The sequence below is a fragment of the Peromyscus californicus genome, unplaced genomic scaffold, assembly GCF_007827085.1.
Source record: "Peromyscus californicus insignis strain IS unplaced genomic scaffold, ASM782708v3 Scaffold_4__1_contigs__length_199733344, whole genome shotgun sequence".
Classification (NCBI taxonomy): Eukaryota; Metazoa; Chordata; class Mammalia; order Rodentia; family Cricetidae; genus Peromyscus; species Peromyscus californicus.
Window position 1 is genome coordinate 177,537,880 of NW_026294562.1, and position 19,556 is coordinate 177,557,435.

The 19,556-nt window shown below is 46.0% G+C and overlaps 1 pseudogene; it reads left to right on the plus strand.

The window, feature by feature from the left end:
- The first annotated feature begins 659 nt into the window (after positions 1-659).
- LOC128094744 (uncharacterized) lies at positions 660-6,896 on the plus strand (annotated as a pseudogene).
- Positions 6,897-19,556: the final 12,660 nt, after the last annotated feature.

A 19,556-nucleotide genomic window follows, 5' to 3' on the forward strand; every position in this document is an offset into this window, starting at 1 on the left:
AACTACCCCCCTAAGTTTGACTTTAGATAATTGGAGAGATGTTCTCGCCTGGGCTCACAATGCCTCTCTGGAAGTCAAGAAAAAGAAATGGATCATCTTCTGTTCCTCAGAATGGCCGGCCTTTGAGGTCGGCTGGCCAGGGGATGGGACCTTTAACGTTGATGTCATTCTGCAGGTGAAAGTTTGAGTCTTTGACCAAGGACCACACGGACACCTAGACCTTACATTTTAGTCTGGGAGAATTTGGTCAGAGACCCACCTGCCTGGGTGAAGCCGTTCCTCACTGCTTCACCCGCCCCAGCAACGCTGGGACCCCAACCTCCACTTCCCCCTTCCCAAACTCCCCTTATACCCCTACCCCCTCATCCACAAACTCCCACTCCCCTTGTCCCTTCAGCCCCGGCTGCCCTCCGACCGTCTCCCAGTTCTCCCACTTCCTCCCTTTATCCTCTTAGGGAAATCCAACATGAAGAATCTAAAGAGAAGAAACCCCCAGTCCTCCCAGAAGACCAGGGAGATTTACTAATGATGGAATTGCCCCCCCCCCCCTTATGCTGACCCGCCGACGCAAGGGAGGAAATCCTCCAGAACGGCTCTGGAGACTAACTTCCCCAGCTGGGACCACTCTCCCCACCGGGACCCCTCCCCATCTCCCAGCAGCCGCCTTCACCTCTGCCATGATAGGGCTGGGGAGGCGGGAGACACTTGGATGTCACAGGTTTTTCCCCTCTGCTCAGTGGGCGTCCAAACCCAATACTGGCCGTTCTCCGCCTCGGATCTCTATAACTGGAAAACTCATAATCCGCCCTTCTCCCAAGACCCCCAAGCATTAACCGGGCTAATAGAGTCCATTCTCCTGACCCACCAACCCACGTGGGAGGATTGTAACCAAGTTTTACAGGCCCTCCTTACAACTGAAGAGAGACAGCATGTCATCCTAGAGGCTCGTAAGAACGTGCTGGGGGATGATGGCAGGCCCACTCAGCTACCAAATGAGATTGAGGAAGCCTTCCCCTTGACTCACCCTGACTGGGACTTCAATACCCCTCGCGGTAGGGAGCGACTCCATCTCTATCGTCAGATTCTCCTGGCGGGTCTCAAAGGGGCAGGTAGACACCCCACCAATTTGGCTAAGGTACGTGCTATAGTACAAGGGTCAGAGGAAACTCCGGAAGGGTTTCTAGAGAGATTAATGGAGGGATACCGCATGTATACTCCCTTCGACCCCCAGGTGCCTGACAGGCAGGCCGAGGTCATAATGTCCTTCATTGGACAATCGGCCCCCGACATTCGCACTAAGCTACAGTGGCTGGAAGGGCTCCAGGGGTATACCTTGCCAGACCTAGTAAGAAAAGAGAGACACCGGAGGAGAAGGAGGAAAGGTTACGCAGAGAGCGGAGCAAAGGGAGGAAAAGCTGCGTAGGGAGCAAGAACAGAGAGAGAACTTAAGAGACAGAAAGAGAAATAAAGAATTGTCTAGAATTCTGGCCACCATAGTCTCAGGGACAGAGAAGAATAAGCCTAGGCAGAATAGGAACCTGGGAAACAGGAGGAGGCCACCGCTGGAACAGGACCAATGTGCCTATTGCAAAGAAAAGGGACACTGGGCCAAGGAATGTCCAGTCCGTGTCCAGAAGACAAAAACACGCAAGCCTGTCCCGGTGCTGTCCTTGGAAGATGATTAGGTGAGTCAGGGCCAGGAGCCTCCTCCTGAGCCCCGGGTAACTCTTAAAGTGGGAGGCCAACCAGTGACGTTCCTGGTTGACACAGGGGCCCAACATTCGGTCCTTATCCAGACCAAGGGGCCTCTGAGCTCCAAAACATCATGGGTCCAGGGGGCCACCAGGGGAAGACTATATAAATGGACTTCGGAGAGAGAGGTCCACTTATCCATGGGAAAAGTTACTCATTCATTCTTGCTTGTACCAGACTGTTCATACCCACTGCTGGGAAGAGATCTTCTCTCCAAGGTAAGAGCCCAAATTCACTTCCAAGAAAAGGGAGTCTCCGTTATAAACCCAAAGGGTCAGCCTCTCCAGGTACTAACCCTGAGTCTGGAGGATGAGCACTGGCTACACAAAGCCCCTCCAAAATCCCTCTGAATGGACCCCAAATGGCTCACCAACTACCCCTTGGCATGGGCAGAAATAGCAGGCATGGGACTGGCCACCCAGCAGCTACCACTGGCGATAATTTAAAAGCCTACTGGCACCCCCGTGTCCATCTGCCAATATCCTATGGCCAAGGAGGCAAAAGAAGGTATAAGGCCTCACATCCAGAGACTCTTACAATTGGACATTTTGAAGCCCTGCCAATTGGCATGGAATACTCCCTTGCTGCCAGTCAAGAAACCTGGAACCAGTGATTATAGGCTGGTCCAGGACCTGAGAGAGGTAAACAAAAGGACTGAGGACATTCTTCCTACTGTATCTAACCCTTACAATTTGCTCAGCACCCTACCCCCAGGACATGTCTGGTACACCGTACTTGATTTAAAAGATGCCTTTTTCTGCTTGAGATTGAGCCCTCAGAGCCAGACCCTTTTTGCCTTTGAATGGAAAGATCCGGAGTCTGGATTCTCAGGGCAGCTGACCTGGACCAGACTGCCACAGGGATTCAAAAATTCCCCTACCCTGTTTGACGAAGTGCTGCACCAGGACTTAGCGGATTTCCGTGTCAACCACCCAAACCTGACCCTCCTCCAGTACGTGGATGATCTACTCCTGGCAGCAAAGACAGAACAGGAATGCCTCCAAGGTACTGGGGCCTTGCTAAAGAGACTAGGGGAACTGGGATACCGGGCTTCAGCCAAGAAAGCCCAGATCTGTCAGTGGGAGGTGACTTACTTGGGGTACCTTCTATGAGAGGGCCAGAGATGGCTAACTGAAGGACATAAACAGGCCGTGGCTCTTATACCCCCACCCTCTAGCGCTCAGAATCTGAGAGAGTTCCTAGGGAGTGCAGGCTTCTGCCGCCTTTGGATACCAGGGTTCACAGAAATGGCGGCCCCGTTATACCCCCTCACAAAGGCCAATGCTCCCTACACCTGGGGCGAGAAGGAACAGCAAGCCTTTGATAACATCAAGAAGGCTTTATTGTCAGCCCCCGCATTGGGCCTCCCGGACATGAAAAAGCCGTTCACCCTATATGTGGATGAATGAAGAGGGATAGCAAAAGGGAGTCCTAACCCAACAGTTGGGCCCCTGGAAAAGACCGGTAGCCTACTTTTCCAAGAAACTGGATAATGTAGCATCAGGATGGCCTCCTTGTCTCCGCATGATAGCCGCAGTGGCAACCCTAGTCAAGGACTCTGATAAACTCACACTGGGGCAACCTCTCACAATAATGGCCCCACATACTATAGAGACAGTAAATCCGGCAACCCCCCGATCGATGGCTCTCAAACGCCAGAGTCACCCACTACCAGGCCATGTTACTGAACTCTGAACGGATCCGGTTTGGGACAGTCGCTTCTCTCAACCCAGCCACCCTGCTTCCCGAGAAAGGGGAGGAAACTGCAGTAGAGCATGACTGCCATCTAGTGCTGGCTGAGACCCATGGCACTCGAGAAGACCTGATGGACCAGCCACTTCCAGATGCAGACTGCACCTGGTTATGGGTGGAAGCAGTTTCCTACATCAGGGGGAACGGAGGGCAAGTGTGGCAGTGGTGGACGTCACCAATGTGATCTAGGCAAGGGCCCTGACCCCTGGGACCTCGGCCCAGCGGGCTGAGCTAGTGGCCCTCATGCAGGCCTTGAAGACAGCCAAAGGTAAGGCAGTCAATATTTATACTGACAGCCGGTATGCGTTTGCCACTGCATATGTTCATGGGTAGATATATCGCAGGAGAGGATTGCTGATCTCTGTGGGGAAGGACATTTAAAACAAGCAAGAGATCCTGGATCTCTTAGAAGCCCTTCACCTGCCCAAGAGACTGAGTATTATACACTGCCTGGGACACCAAAAAGGAGATGAGCCAGTAGCTCGGGGAAATAGGATGGCCGATGAAATAGCCAAGGCCGCCGCTCTGGGCGAACAAATACTCACCCTAAAAGAGCCTAGAGAACAGCCCCAAATCCCAGGATATAAATATTCAGATAGAGATCTGGACATTGTTCAACAGATAGGGGTGCAATATGATGAACAAGAAGGGACTTGGAGACTTCAGGACAAAACAGTCCTACCCCAAAAGATGGCTAGAATGCTAGTGACTGACCTCTACTGCCTGACCCACCTAGGACATAAAAAGCTCAGAGAGCTATTACGGAGAGAAGAGCAGTTCTATTTCACACCCAACCTAAATTCCCTGATTAAACAGGTTACAGGGTCCTGTGTTCCCTGCGCCAAGGTGAATGCCAGTCGTCGGGCATTACAAGAAGGGGCCAGAGCTTGAGGATCCCACCCAGGAACAAACTGGGAGGTGGACTTCACTGAGATCTGCCCAGGATGATATGGAGCTAAATATCTCCTAGTTTTTATAGACACCTTCTCTACGTATGTGGAGGCTTTCCCCATGAAGAAAGAAATGGCACAGGTGGTGGTCAAAAAGATCTTAGAAGAGATTTTTCCCTGTTTTGGTCTGCCCAAGGTAATAGGGTCAGATAACGGCCCGGCCTTCGTTTCTCAGGTAAGTCAGTTGGTGGCGAGGATATTGGGGCTGGATTGGAAATTACACTGCGCATATAGACCCCAAAGTTCAGGACAGGTAGAATGTACCAATAGAACCCTCAAAGAGACCCTCACTAAATTAGCGATGGAGACTGGCACTAGAGACTGGGTCAAACTCCTCCTCATGGCCTTGTTCCGGGTTTAGAACACTCCTGCTTTCTTTGGATTAATCCCCTATGAAATCCTCTATGGGGGCCCTCCCCCAATAGCAGACTTATTGGGACCTGACATAGACTCCTTTGCTACATCCCCCAGTCTCCAGGCATGACTGAAGGCCCTACAACTCATCCAGAACCAAGTCTGGAAACCACTGGAAGCTGTGTACCAGTCCAAACCACCTAGTGTGCCTCATCCCTTCCAGAATGGAGACTCTGTCGATGTCCACAGACATCAGACCAAGACCCTGGAACCTCACTGGAAGGGACCTTACACCGTGTTGCTGACCACCCCAACAGCCGTCAAGGTCAACGGAATTGCTGCCTGGATCCATGCCTCCCACGTCAAGCCAGCACCTGCTGAGGCCAACGAGGACTCCACGGCTCCCAGATGGAAGCTTCAGCGAACTCAAAATCCTCAAAAGCTCAAAATCGTGTGTGTCTGACACTGGTATTCATAATGGGGATGACTGGGACACTGTCTATGAATAACGCCCATATACCAGGAACAACTACCTGGACCCTAACTGTTGCGGCACTGATGTCATTCTGGATACTAAATCTTTCACTGGTCCATATGGAGTTGGATGTCCAAATGAGATGGAAGCAGACCTCAAGAGGATCCTCGAAACTCTAGGTGAAAAGATTCATGGTATGGCCTGGTTTGATGACTGGTATGTTTGCCCTGGGAACAGAAATACTCGCCACTTGGGGTGTAATTCCCCACAGCAATTCTACTGTGATAAATGAGGTTGTGAGACATCGTCTTTTAGTAGAATGGCAGGAAGATGGGGCACAAAGCAAGGTAATGACCCCCTTTCAGTAGAATGGAAAGATTGTGGAAATGTTTGCTGTCCAGACCAAGATAGATACAATCTCCAACTGAAATTCAATTGCAAAGACCCCCCCAAGGTACCAGGAACCTGGGGGTTATGACATTATCACTCTACGGGATATGATTGGGGGGCCCTCATCACTCTTTCCCATTGATTTGTGCCCTTAATCCCTCCACAGGTCTTGGGGCCAAACAAGGTATTGGCAGAGCAAAAGACCCCCCCCCCCAGACCTATGGGGCCAACCCCTAGATCTACCTTGAACCAGGGCACCACTTTGATTTGGGGCACTACCAACACTACCAAACCCAGTGCCTGGCACCCACAGGGCACCGGGAAAAGATGCTCAACCCAATAGAGGGAGCTTTTGGGATCATCAACAAAACCAAGCCTAGCTTAGCAAACCCCTGCTGGCTATGCTTAGGGGAGGCACCCCCTTATTATGAGGGAATTGCCACTATTGGAAATTACACTTGTCACTGGAATGCAACCCCTAAACTAACCCTAACTGAAGTTGGCGGGGCAGGCCTTTGCATTGGGCAACCTACAGGATCACAAGCTAGCTTCTGCAATAAGACCATCCCAACCTCCAATATACAGGGACCTGTATATTGGTATATATAATGTACATCATCCCACCTAAAGAATTTTGGTGGGCCTGCACCACCAGGCTGACCCCTTGTGTATCCATTAAAGTCTTTAAAAGGTTAGAAATGGAGGGAGGCTTCTGTGCGATGGTCCAGGTCATCCCCAAAATATATTTCCACCTGATAGGCACCCTTGAAAATTTCTATTCCAGTCACCCCACTTGCTTCAGACGCGAACCTGTGTCTCTAACTCTGGCAGTTGTACTAGGGCTCGGAGTCGCTGTAGGGGCTGGGACAGGGACAGCAGCCTTGATTCAGGGGAATCAGCATTATTTAACTTTCCAGGCTGCAGTTGATGAGGACCTCTGAGCATTGGAGCAGTCAATTTTGAAGTTAGAACAGTCCCTTACCTCCCTGTCAGAAGTAGTACTCCAGAATAGAAGAGGACTGGATTTACCATTTCTAAAAGAAGGTGGCCTCTGTGCCGCCTTAGGAGAAGAATGCTGTTTTTATGTAGACAACTCCGGGGTGGTCAGCGTCTCCATGGAAAAACTCCAAGTTAAGTTGGATAAAAGACAGAGAGATTGGGAAGCCCAACAAGGCTGGTTTGAAGGATGGTTTAATAGGTCCCTATGGATGATGACCCTGGTATCTGCAATTATGGGGCCCCTGCTTATTTTGCTCCTGCTTTTAACCTTTGGCCCATGCATTTTAAATATGTTACTGTGGTTTATTCGGGAGAGATTATCTGTTGTACAGGTCCTTGTTTTAACTCAACAATATCAAGCTTTAAAAGTTACTGAAATATAGGATACCATCATTTTAAGATTAAAATTTGCCAAAAGAAAATGGGGGAATGAAAGACCCTAACACTTCAGGCTTACACCCCCCAAGCCCCAGGAGAATGAGGAACTAGAAAGCTAGTTCCAAGGGCAGGCTGACTCAGCCATTACTCAACCACCCTTACCACAATATATGGAGATTTCTGTTAAGATATGTTGCTCAACTGTGACTGGGATAATTGCAAGTGTTCCAGGAAAGACCACTGTAACCTTTGTGTAACCTTCACTCCCACCATGATACGCCCCCCCTTGAGGTTCCAGGAAAAATGTGCATGTGGACATGATTGTACCTACCCTGTGATTAGGCCATGATCTTGTGAAATTAGCCCCTAGACATGAACCAATCGGAATGGAATTGTATGGCAATTGTAATCTTATGGCTTTTGTGGGTTTTTTCCTTTAAAAGTACCTAGGTGGCTGAAATAGGGCACAACTCTTGCTCTTGGGAGGAGAGGAGCCCAACTGTACAGCCGCATCAATAAACCTCTTGCTGTTTGCATCAACTGGACCGGAGTCTGGGGTCTTGGGGCGCCCACCTGAGAAGGTAGTACCCTGGGTCTGGGGTCTATCACAAGAACAAGTGCCCTTAACTGTTGAGACATCTTTCCAGTCCCCAAGATTACACTTCCCTCAGTCTTGCTGCCATTTTTTGTCTGTGGTTTCCTTGGGTAGTGGATTTTCTTCATACTAGCTTCTGATTTTGAGGTAGGGGCTGAGCCCCAGTGTTTTACCTACTTTTCCATTGCTGTGAAGAGACATCATGACCAGGGCAAGGTATAAGAGAAAGTATTTAATTGGAGGCTTGTTTCCAGCTTCAGGAAGTAAGTCAATGATGACCACAGCAAGGAGCATGGCAGCAGCTAGGCAGGCACAGTGCTGGAGTAGTGTCTGAGCACTTACATCTCACCAAAAGCAAGAGGTGTAGACAGAGAGAACTGGGAATGGTGTTGGCTTTTAAAGACTCAAAGCCCATACCCTGTGACACAACCACTCCACCAAGACCATGCCTCCTAATCCTTCCCAAATAGTTCTGGGGACTAAGTATTGAAAGATATGAGCTTATGGGGGTCATTTTCATTAAAAATATCACCACCAGGGTTCTCGCCTGATATGACACTCCTTAGAGGAAGACAAGGGACTTATTTACATGCTCTTATTTTATATTTTACTCTTAGAAACAAAGGAACTACTCTATTGCCCTACTGGTTTGTGATAGTCTGGATAAACTAGGTTATATATCAGTAACAAAACATCCTAAAACCTCAGTGACCAAATAAGTCTGTTTTTCTCTGTTGCGTGTAATGGTAGGTCAGTAAAGGGGCTGTTTTAGTCCTTTTTCCTGCTGCTATGATAAAATACTCTGTAAGAACTTAAGGCAAAAAAGATTGATTTTGGCTCACAATTCAAGGGGACAGTCCATCATGGTATGAAGCCACAGCAGCAGGAGCTTGAGACAGGTAGTCACACTGCATCTCCAAGCAAGAAACGGAGTGATGAATGCTTGTGCAGCTAGCTTTCTCATTTTTATACAGTCCTGTACCCAAGGCCAGAGAATAGAGATGCCCACTTTAAGTGTGAGTCTTCCCACTTCAATGAAGCTAATCAATACAATTCTTCACAATCCTTCCCAGAGGTTAAATAATCCCTCACATGCATGACTGCAGGCTCATCTCCTAGGTGATCCCAGACCCTGTCAAGTTGACAATGAACACTAATAATCACAGGGACTCATTCTCCCTCAGGTCACTCAGGGACCCTATGAAGGAACAGTGCCATCTAGAACACTGTCAGTGGATGAGCAGAGGGAACATAGCCCTGGAGAGTCTCCCACTGGCCTCCAAATGCTGCAGTTTTGAAATGACACACAAGGCTTCTGCTCATGCATCAGATAGGGTGTTATGACCCCACTCAAACACAAAGGGACCAGAAAATTTGGGCTAACAGTGCTAAAAAGTGCTATAGCTGTTCTCATTGTCATGTGTCCATTTTAAACCTAATCCCTGGCAGGCAGTCTAGGATAGCCAGGACTGGTTTATAGCAACATTTGGAAGGTGTGAGTGGTGACTGAGGTAGCACAGAAACCTCCACAGCCTGTGAATGGAGCTGAGATAGTGGGACACTGTGGGAATTCTCTGACAGTCTTACGCCACTAGGAGACTCTGAGTCAGGTTTGCTTTGCCTCTCTTTCCATTCTTCCTTCTTTCATCTCTCTCTCTCTCTCTCTCTCTCTCTCTCTCTCTCTCTCTCTCTCTCTCTCTCTCCCTCTCCCTCTCCCTCCCTCCCTCCCTCCCTCCCTCCCTCCCTCCCTCCCTCCCTCCCTCTCTCTCTCTCTCTCTCTCTCTCTCTCTCTCTCTCTCTCTCTCTTTCTTCTTCTTTTTAAAAAAAACAGACTTAATTCACTTTATTTTTCTTGTATAAAAACCCTGGTATGGTAGCCACAGCTGGAGCCTGGGACCTCTGAACAGAGACTCTGGTATGGGTTTTCACAAGATGGTCAGTGAATTCCTGATAAGGAGACTTGGTGAACACAGTCTCTTTGCAGAGATTGGAGGTCAGGTAGCTGTAGGTCTTAGAGACAGCATCAATGGTGGCCTTGGAAAAATTTCCCAGACTGACAGTGCAGCCCCTGGTTTATGTGTAGTCATCAATACTGGGCATCATCAGTAGCTTCTTGGGCACAGGGGCAGAGATGATGCCAGTGCATTGTGGGCAGGGATAAGATGCACCAATACAGAGCCACAGTGGCCTGTCACTTTGCATGGAACAGTGTGGGGCTTGCCAATCTTGTTCCCCCAGTAACCTCTCAACACAGGGACAATGGAGGCTTGGCCAAGATAATGGCCCCTTGATGGCAATAGCTACTTCCTTGGAACACTCACCACCAAGACCAACATGACCATTTGTGGTCCTCAATAGTGACAAGCCTTGAAGCTGATCTGCTGCCCAGCCGGAGTCTGCTTCTGCACTGGCATGAACTTTAGAACCTCATCCTTTAGGGATGCACCCAGGAAAAAAATCAATAATCTCAGATTCCTTAATGAGAAGGGAGAACAGGTAGATCTCCTCCAGGGACTTGATCTTCATGTCCTTAGCCAGGCAGCCCAGCTTGGTGGATCCACTCCTTGTCTTTGGTTTTACCTCCACAAGCCCCCAGCACTCAACCACAGCCACAGTCTCGACCACTGTGGGGTGGGGGGCAAAACAGCTTTAGTATATAACTGCCATGACAGGCTTAGGCCCAGACACAGCTTCTATAACAGGCTTACTGGCAGGTAACACCGGGATCCAGAAAAAGTCATGAGCTGACCCCACCCAGAGAGTGTCTGCATCTAAGGGGAAATACCTGACATTCCAAATATTCCCTATACTTCTAGACAAATGTCAGTCAATCAGGGTCCTGAACTCTGGAAATCCCCTCACCCCAACCTCTGTTATGATAAAAACCCCACCCTGTCTGGACTCGGGGCTCTCTGTTCTCTGCTGTGATGGACAGGGAGTCCGAGCTTGAAATAAAGGTTCTTTGCTTTTACATTTGGGATTTGGTCTCCATGGTGGTCTTTTGGGGGTCCCTGCTATCTGGGCATAACATTTGGGGGCTCATCCCAGGATCCCCCAAGCCCAGAAGGACCACCACCCATAAAGCCTGAATGTTTTCTGTATGTCTGTGTTTATGTTTGTGTTTTCTATGTTTACTTTCACTTGGATATCCTTTTGTAAATGGGCTTTTGGGATATCCTTTTTGTAAGCGAGCCCAAAATTTGTTAGTATCTGCAGAAGCTTCTTTGGATGGGTTTGGATCCCTTTGGTTGATTTGTATTTGAATTTGATTTGCATAGATGGGGATGGCATGAGGCCAGTGTCTTCCTTTTGGTTTTTGTCTCCAGGTGCCAGGAGAGCTGTTTTGTCTTGTGAGATGTAATTTTGTTCTATTCCTGACTTGACTTACAAAAATTGTAGACTCTTACTTTAAATTTTTGAGCTGATCAGCTGACACCGTTTCCCTGGGAAAATTGTTTACCCTTTTGTTGGAATGTTCTGCCTATATGAATGTGTGAATGTGTGAGAAATGTGGTCATAAGTATGCATGTTTTATGCCTGGGCTTATGTATGTGTTGTGACTCCAGATAAGAAACTACATGGACAGCCTTTGAGGCCAGATAGCCAGCAGAAGGGACAGAGGATCCCTTTGGATGAACTGGGACAGACTAAGATTACGCCTACCCCCCATTGCTTCCTTGCTCTCTGACCCAGAATACTCGCAGCAGTGGGCAGGAGAGCTCCTGGGGCAGGGACTCCTGGTCACAGTGGAGGAGTGGCCCTCCACCAAAGGGCCCAGCTGGGGCAGGGAGTCACTTCCAGTCTGCCACTCTCAAGCACTTTAGAATCTGGGGTTAACTGTGGTGAAACATTGTGTCCCCCAATATATTGTACACCCTAATAAACTTTTCTAGGGCTCAGAGAACAGAGCCATCCACTAAATTAGACATAGAAGCCAAGCAGTGGTGGCACACACCCTTAATCCTAACACCTGAGATCTCATGCCTTTGCTTGGGAAACACACATGCCTTTAATCCCAGGAAGTGATGGCAGGAAGCAGAAAGGTATATAAGGAGTGAGGACAGGAACTAGAGGCTTTTCGAGGCAGTTCAGCTAAGACCCTTTTGGGTGAGGACTCAGAAGCTCTCAGTCTGAGGAAACAGGATCAGCTAAGGAGTTGGTGGGGTGAGGTTGACTATGGCTTGTTCTGTCTCTCTGATCTTTTAGAATTTACCCCAATATCTGGCTCTCACTTTTTTCTATTAATAATACCTTTTAAGATTTATGCTACAGTTAAAAACAATCTTTTGTTCGCATGCTGCATGCTGTCCTCTCCCATGCTGATGGGTGGGGCTCCCAAGACTACCCTGGGAGCTGCCCATCAAACCTAACTGAGGCTTGACTCCGAGGGAGGAGTCACTGCCTATGGTTACTAAGCTGTGGTGGCTATGTTATAATGCTGTAGGCAGGGCTGCTTTGATCATTGAGATCCAATAGATTATAAATACTTGTCATCATGTAGAGGAGTTGATCACACAATGTTATTGGTTAAAAAAAGAGGAAAAAAACCCTACTGCTAGTTTCAGATGCTTTACATTCATACAGTATTGATGCAAATTTAGTTATTCTTGTTATGGTATATGCACGTCTTTCTGTTATTGTTTAAAATATTGTAGCCATACATTATATTCTAGACTACTGAGCTGAACCAGAAGAAAGACAAAGTTTCTGTGTTTAAAAAATAACAAAGAAAGCAGGAGACTGGATTAATAAAGAGAAGGAAAGAAAAATAGGAATTTGTCTGAAGTAAATGTCTGAGGAATCAAAGGTACATAGAAGGTTGTAGAAGGCCAGAGGGGATATGAACTATATTGTGGTTTCTCATATCTGCAAATACTGAATTTAAAATTTGACTATATTAGGTTAATTCTGGCTGGTTTTCATTTTACAAATAGCTGATGATTTTTCACTGCAAAATATTTATGTTAAAAATGGAGATATATACATGTGTATATATGTGGACATGTATATGATGTAGATTTAACTCTTTATGTGTGAATGTAACTACTAGATTTTAACTCTGTATGTGTATGATACTTGGATCCAACTATGTGTATATGTGCATTTAATTATTGTTTAGAAAAATATGTTTTAAATACAACCACATGGCTTTTGACAGCCATCTTTTACTAAAGTTATAAAGATCTATTCAGATTAACAAAAGCTAACTTAGAGATTTTATACCTAAGTACTCACGTCTTTGCCAAGTGTTCAACAGCAAGCTTCTAGAAAATTTAAATAGATGGCTACATATGTTTAATAAATAAGTTATTTGATAAATATTAAAGCTGTACCCCAATGCTTTTATACACAAGAATGTACCTTGCTCTGGCAACTAAACTTTGTAATTTCAAGTCACCCAGGTAATAGCCACCAGAAACAGATGTTCATTCCTTGTGATGCAGCAAGACCATGACCTAAGCAAAGGGCTTGGAACAGATTCTGACTCCATGAGTCTCAACCCTTTGGGGATTGAAAAACTTTTTACAGGGGTAGCCTAGGACCACCTGTATGTCAGATGTTTGCATTGAGGTTCATAACAATGGCAAAACTGCAGTTATTAAATAACATTGGGAAAGTTGAAAACCAGTGGCTTGGAGAATGTTTCTCCTTACTCAAGGTCTATTCAGGCTTAAGAATGTATGTCTAGCCTCTTTGTCTTTGCTAACTTTGTTAAGCTTAAGCTATTTGGATAATCTGAGTCACATAAATGTTTTATATTGATACTAAAAGGAGCTTCGATTGAGAAATTTTTTTTAAGGCTCATACTTAACAAAGATAAAACTACAAAGTCACCTTCCCATGGTCAGACATTAAATAAAGCTCCCATTCCTTCAGGGGCTTGGAGAAAGTTCCTGCTTGATAAAAAGGGAGTCACCCTCCTGATCTCTGGTAAAAGGAACTTATAGCCCTTCCATTAACATATGGCTATTCTGTTTTGGTTTCTCGACTGAACCCATATTTGATACTAGAAGAGATTCAATTCAAAATCATTGTTTTTAAGGCTACTTATTGTAGACTGTTAGAGAACACAAGTAAATAGTCATCTTATAAATAAATATGTTCTTTAATTGTAGTACTGTAAGTACTGATGCAATTAATTACAGGGATAAGCTTTACTTAGTCCCTTGTATATGTTTTCAGGGTTGAGCTTAAAACAAATAACTAGAAACAAAGTTTATCAATTCAGATATACCTGGACATCCCTCATACTTTAGAGATCTGCAGAATATGGCGTTCAAAATGTTGATCTAAAAGCTTATTATATCAGACAGACTCCCAGATCCTAGCAGTGACCCAAGGTCTCCAAAGAAGATTACAGGGTACCATGAAGTCTGCAGCTGGATTATGGCTATGATGACCACAAGATGATATGCCTCAATGCAACATCTGCTGCCAGGATCTGACCCAGACTGTGGACAAGCAACAGGACACTGGAGATTTGATTGCACCCCTTTTTCCTAGACAAAGTAACATCAGTCTTCCCCATGTCCCTCTTCCACAGGAAAAATTCTACCCTTATGGGCCTGGTGGCTGAAGAAGATTGATGCTGTTCTGATACTTGTGCCTCCAATGCAATGGAGACCTGGGTATGGGTTGGTCCCTATAGAATTGGAAGCTGTTGGCTTGTACTCACATATGATTTATGCTTTTTAGATCTCTGAAAGTATTGACAGCTAGGCTAGCTATAATTTTGTCAGCTTGGCAGCATTAGACAACCAGATCCTACCGCAAGAATATAGCCAACTTGTTAGCTCATTTTTAATAAAATGTTCTAAGATATAAAAGTTTGAATAAGTCATAAAGGTTTAAATATAGGTCTGAACAAAGTCTGAGGTCTGAGGAGATGAAAGTCTGCAAGTTTTGAGGATCTAAGAATGTTTTCAGATATATAAAGGTCTGAGGATATGAAAGCTTATAAGCTTTGAGGATCTCAGAAAATGATTTAAGATATAAATGCAAGTTGTGAAGATATCAATGAATAATTAAATTATGAAAAATATTCTAGTTTGCTGTCCACTTCTACAATATAAAAGTTCCAAGCTTAACATTTTATAGAGTTCAGATAAGCTGGTAGAGCAGTGACTACTGTTCAGTCACAAGCTCAAGATTTTAGATTTATTTTGGTTGTCATCTAAATGTAAACTTAAAAATGCTTCTTATCATGCCAAAAAAAATGTCTGTCCAATTTATACCTGGCTATCTGGACAGAGGGAAAATGCACACACTTTTAACCTAAATCTGTAGTTCTTGCCAGGACTCAAAGGTATGAGTCCACTTCTGCTGTTTTACAGATACCCATTACCTGCTTCATCTATGATATGGATTTCAGTACAGATTGGTAATATTAATGTAACTGAAACTTTTATGTCATTTTGTAAAATAATTCATATAGGCCTCAGAGGATTAAAAGAATCATAAAACTTGGATCCACTTCACAGAGGTCGGAAGGACTCCAGATAAGTACAGCTTAAATTTTCCCCACTTGTCTATTCCTAAGGATGGTATTTTTTCTCTTTCCTGGTCTTGGGACTCCTGCCCTTCCCAATTACTAGGACTATGGACCTAAAAGTTCCAATTACGGTCATAAATTTTAACTTCTGTTCCTAGTTTAAAATGGTCTCACCAGGTTTCTTCTTGGCTGACAGACACCTCCAAGCTTCAGTTGCTAACTACACTGCTCTGGATGACTATAAGCTCTGGACTTGCTAAAAGTTGATGTGGACCAGCCCAGCCAATATTATTGTTTCCTGTCTCTACATCTAGGTCAAATATCCACATGCTTCTGACAGATGCTCCATTGCCCAGACTTTCACTAGATTTTCAGCCATTCTAGGGCCCTAACAACAATGCCCCAATGTCAGCTTGAAGCAGTTCCAGAAGAGAATGTCATCCAATGTTCCCTGCTCAAAATAAGTTGAAATGCTGGGTCAAAAGGAAACTCTCTGGCATAGGGGACAAAATGGCTAACTATAATGCCCATTGACACACCAGGAAAATAGGTTCAGAGTTGTCAATTGATAAATTTATTAACTAAAATGGTTCTGCAAAAGACAAGATGCTTGACCTTCTTTGTACAGAACCAAAGAGGTATTATATGGCCTTAAAAATTATTATTCAAGATTATAATCTGGTTGTACTCAAAGATCAGAACTACAGGGCCTTAAGAATGGCAATAGATACAGATGTTGCTGCCCTAGAAAAATCTGTTAGCTAATGGATTTTAGGTCCCAATACCCTTGAGCCCCTGGGCAGATAGGACTCATGATTGAGTCCTGTCATTGGTACTTGTGAAGGGGTGTGTGTTGGGGGGCAAAAAAGCTTGACCACACAACTGCCATGACAGGCTTAGAGACCCAGACACAGCTTCTGTGACAGGCTTACTGGCAGTTAACACCGGGATCCAGAGAAAGCCATGAGCTGACCCCACCCAGGGAGGGCCTGCATCTAAGGGGAAATACCTGATGTTCTAAACATTGCCAATACCTCTAGACAAATGTTAGCCAATCAGAGTCCTGAACTCTGGAAATCTCCTCACCCCAACTTCTGCTATGATTAAAAACCCCACCCTGCCTGAGCTCAGGGGTCTCTGCTCTCACCACTGCGTTGGACAGAGAGTCCAAGCTCTGAGCTCGAAATAAAGACTTTTTGCTTTTATATATGGGATTCGGTCTCCATTGGTGGTCTTTTGGAGGTCTCTGTAATCTGGGCGTAACAACCATGACTGCATAATCCTGGGCCCCTGGGTCCTCTGGGCCCTCCCCCTGCACTGATGTCGTCCACCATTTGGTATTTTCCCAAAGAAGAAGCTCTTCTTAATCTTTTTTTTTTTTTTTCGAGACAGGGTTTCTCTGTGTAGCTTTAGTGCCTGTCCTGGATGTCGCTCTGTAGGCTATGCTGCTCTTGAACTCACAGAGATCCACCTGGCTCTGCCTCCTGAGTGCTGGGATTAAAGCATGTGCTACCACCACCTGGCTTTTCTTTTCTTTTTCTTTTTTTGTTTGTTTTTTGAGACAGGGTTTGTAACAGTAGAACAGGCTGTCTTCTAACCCACAGAGATTGGCCTACCTCTGCCTCCTAAGTGCTCGGATTCAAGGCGTGCATGAATACTGCCTGGCCCCACTCTGATACTGTATCACATAGTCAATCTCATTTCTTTAAAATTGTGTTGTTGCCCCTGCTAACTTTTTTAAAAGTTTGTTTATTATTTGTGTTTTGCATGTATGGCTGCATGCATTTATGTGTGCCATGTACATAGAGGTCAGAAAAGGGTGTCAGATCCCCTGGTACTGGAATTACATACAGTTGTAACCCACTCAGCATGGGTGTTGAAAATTGAACTTGGATCTAGTTGGGACCAGAGCAAGTTTTCTTAACCATGGAGTGATCTCTCCAGCTTTTACCTCTGTTATCTTAATGACAAGACATGGTGAAGTCATGATACCTAGTTTGGAGGCATTAGCCCATGGCACTCTCACTTCAAGGCATGCTGAGACAGACACATCCTGGTTGGGTGGTCAGTGAAACTTCTGTGAAGGACAGGTTGGCCAATTGATGGCACCTGAAGTGACCCACTAGTGCCTGATCATACCAGCTTTGTGGACTTTCTGCAAACACCTACACAGAGCTAGCCTCTGTGCTAAGCCCTAAGACTCTTGTAGATTCTCAGAGTTCAAGTCTATAACATATCATGGACGGTCATGACACATCTAAACCCCTGCTATCTGGGCTTTGGTTGGAGGGGCCTCTGATCTTGTATATGCCCCCAGTGTGTGGCTGTGGTTATCTTGGGACTTAGGGGACATTCTTAGGATGGCAAGGCACAACTGTTCTCAGAAAAAAAGAATAAAATCAGAAAATTTAATGAGTACTTACTTGGACTTGACCCTGTTCCTTCCTCTTTGTCATAGTCTTCCTCTCCTTCTTCTGTGCTGGGGGTGGAACCCATAATCTTGCCACATTCCTACCTTTGGTTTTCAGAAATAGCATCTCACTATGTAGCCCAGGCTGGCCTTGAATGCATGCTCTTCCTGTCTCAGTCTGTCAAGCTTTGGGATTACAAGTATGCCCCAAACCACAGGCTCACAGAGGTGAATGGTTTATGAAGGCTGTGTTAATTGAAAGAATGTAGATGTTAGGGTCCATGCCCCAGCAGTTTTGGTTTAATTTTGGAGATGCAGTGATGCCTGAAATTTGGCATTGTTCTGGGCACTCCCCAGTGATTCTAACTACAGGTTTGAGCTGGACACGGGTTCTTCCTGAGAGAGGCCAGCCCCACACCTTCCTGTGAGCACCATATGAGAATAGAGGGGGTGGAGTGGGACAGTTGCTGCAAGGCCCACCCTTCGCCCATGGATGAGAATAGATTGGCCATCAAATGTCAGTTTCCAAAAGGGGACAGGTGAGTCAGAGGGGATGGCAAGGGCTCCCTAAAATGTGACACCCAGCATCCATTCCTCTGAGGCACTGACAGAAGCTAGACAGACTGCTGAACACTGAATACTTGTGTTCCCTCAAAACTCACATGTCAAAGCCAATCCCCAAATGTGACAATTGATTGGTTACCTTTATGTGATTGTGACCAGGATACCTGACTTGAAGGGAGGGATGGTTTGTTTCAGCTCATGATTCGCATTTATTTTACAGCAATGTAGTGGGGAGAAGGGGCAGCTTGGTGTGTGTGGTGGGAGCTTGTGGCTGTTACTTCACATGGTGTAGACCTGGATGTAGACAGCACAAGATGGAAGCAAAGCCAGGTTATAAAGCTCAGATCTCCCAAAATAGCAGCTCCACCTGGGAACTGGTAATCAAACACACGAGTCCACCGGTGAATTGCAAGACTCATACTGACAGATGGTGTTAGGAGACTTGGTTGTTTGTGGTGCTTCATGCGCGGATACTCAGCTGAGGCAGGAGTATTGATACTAGTTTCAGGCCATTTTGGATTGCATAGCAAGTTACAAGTCCAGTCAGAGTTCCACTGCAAAACCAGTCTCAAAAACAAACAACAACAAATGAGGGGGTAGTGCCTTTAGGAGTGACTGGGCTGTGACTGGTGAGCACTGTGTCCTTTTGGAAGAGTTCTCAGAGACCACATCAGCCCTTGGCCATGTGAGATCTCAGCCAGACAGCTGTCTTAAAGAATGGGGCCCTACTCAACATCAAATCTTTCAAAACTTTAACCTTGGACTTGCCAGCATCCAGAGCCATGCAAAAGTCTTTTATAAGCTACCTGATCTGTGATCCTTTTGTGACAGCATCTTGAAGAGATGAAGACATAGGCCCATGGCAGGAAGAAATCCCTGGCTCATCTTTGGAACCAAGCTGAAGCTGGTGTCGCTGAACCAGTCACCCTGGTTGGTTCAGGACTCTGGCAACCCTGATCACTTCAGCAGCTTCACCTGAGCCAAACGACAAAAGGAATCCTGGTATGAGGAAGGGAGAGAAAGCACTGAGCCAGATGTGAAGACCTGTGGGATTTGGGGGAGAAGCACTTTCGTTGTTTGCCCCAAAGGGGAACATGGCCACATGTGTTTTGAGGGGCAGCTCAGACCTCTTCAGAAAGAAAAGAGCCAGCATAGGACTGAGCTGCCATGAGATTCCGACTCAGCTTGAGATGCCCTACTCCACGAGCCTGAGTCCCTCTGTCTTCATTATTCAAGGCTATGCTATGTCTTACTCAACACAGCTAAGGAGGGGCTGCCACTATAAAAAGCTCCTGGAATGGGGTCCAGGCAGCTGTCAGGGTCTCCACAGAGTAACATAAGCATCAGTGAGTGGACTGTAACTGTCTGTTACATTAATTAGGCTGTGGGATAATAGAGTTTTTGATGGTTATTGCAGTCTGTAAATCCTGTAGCAAACACAGGTA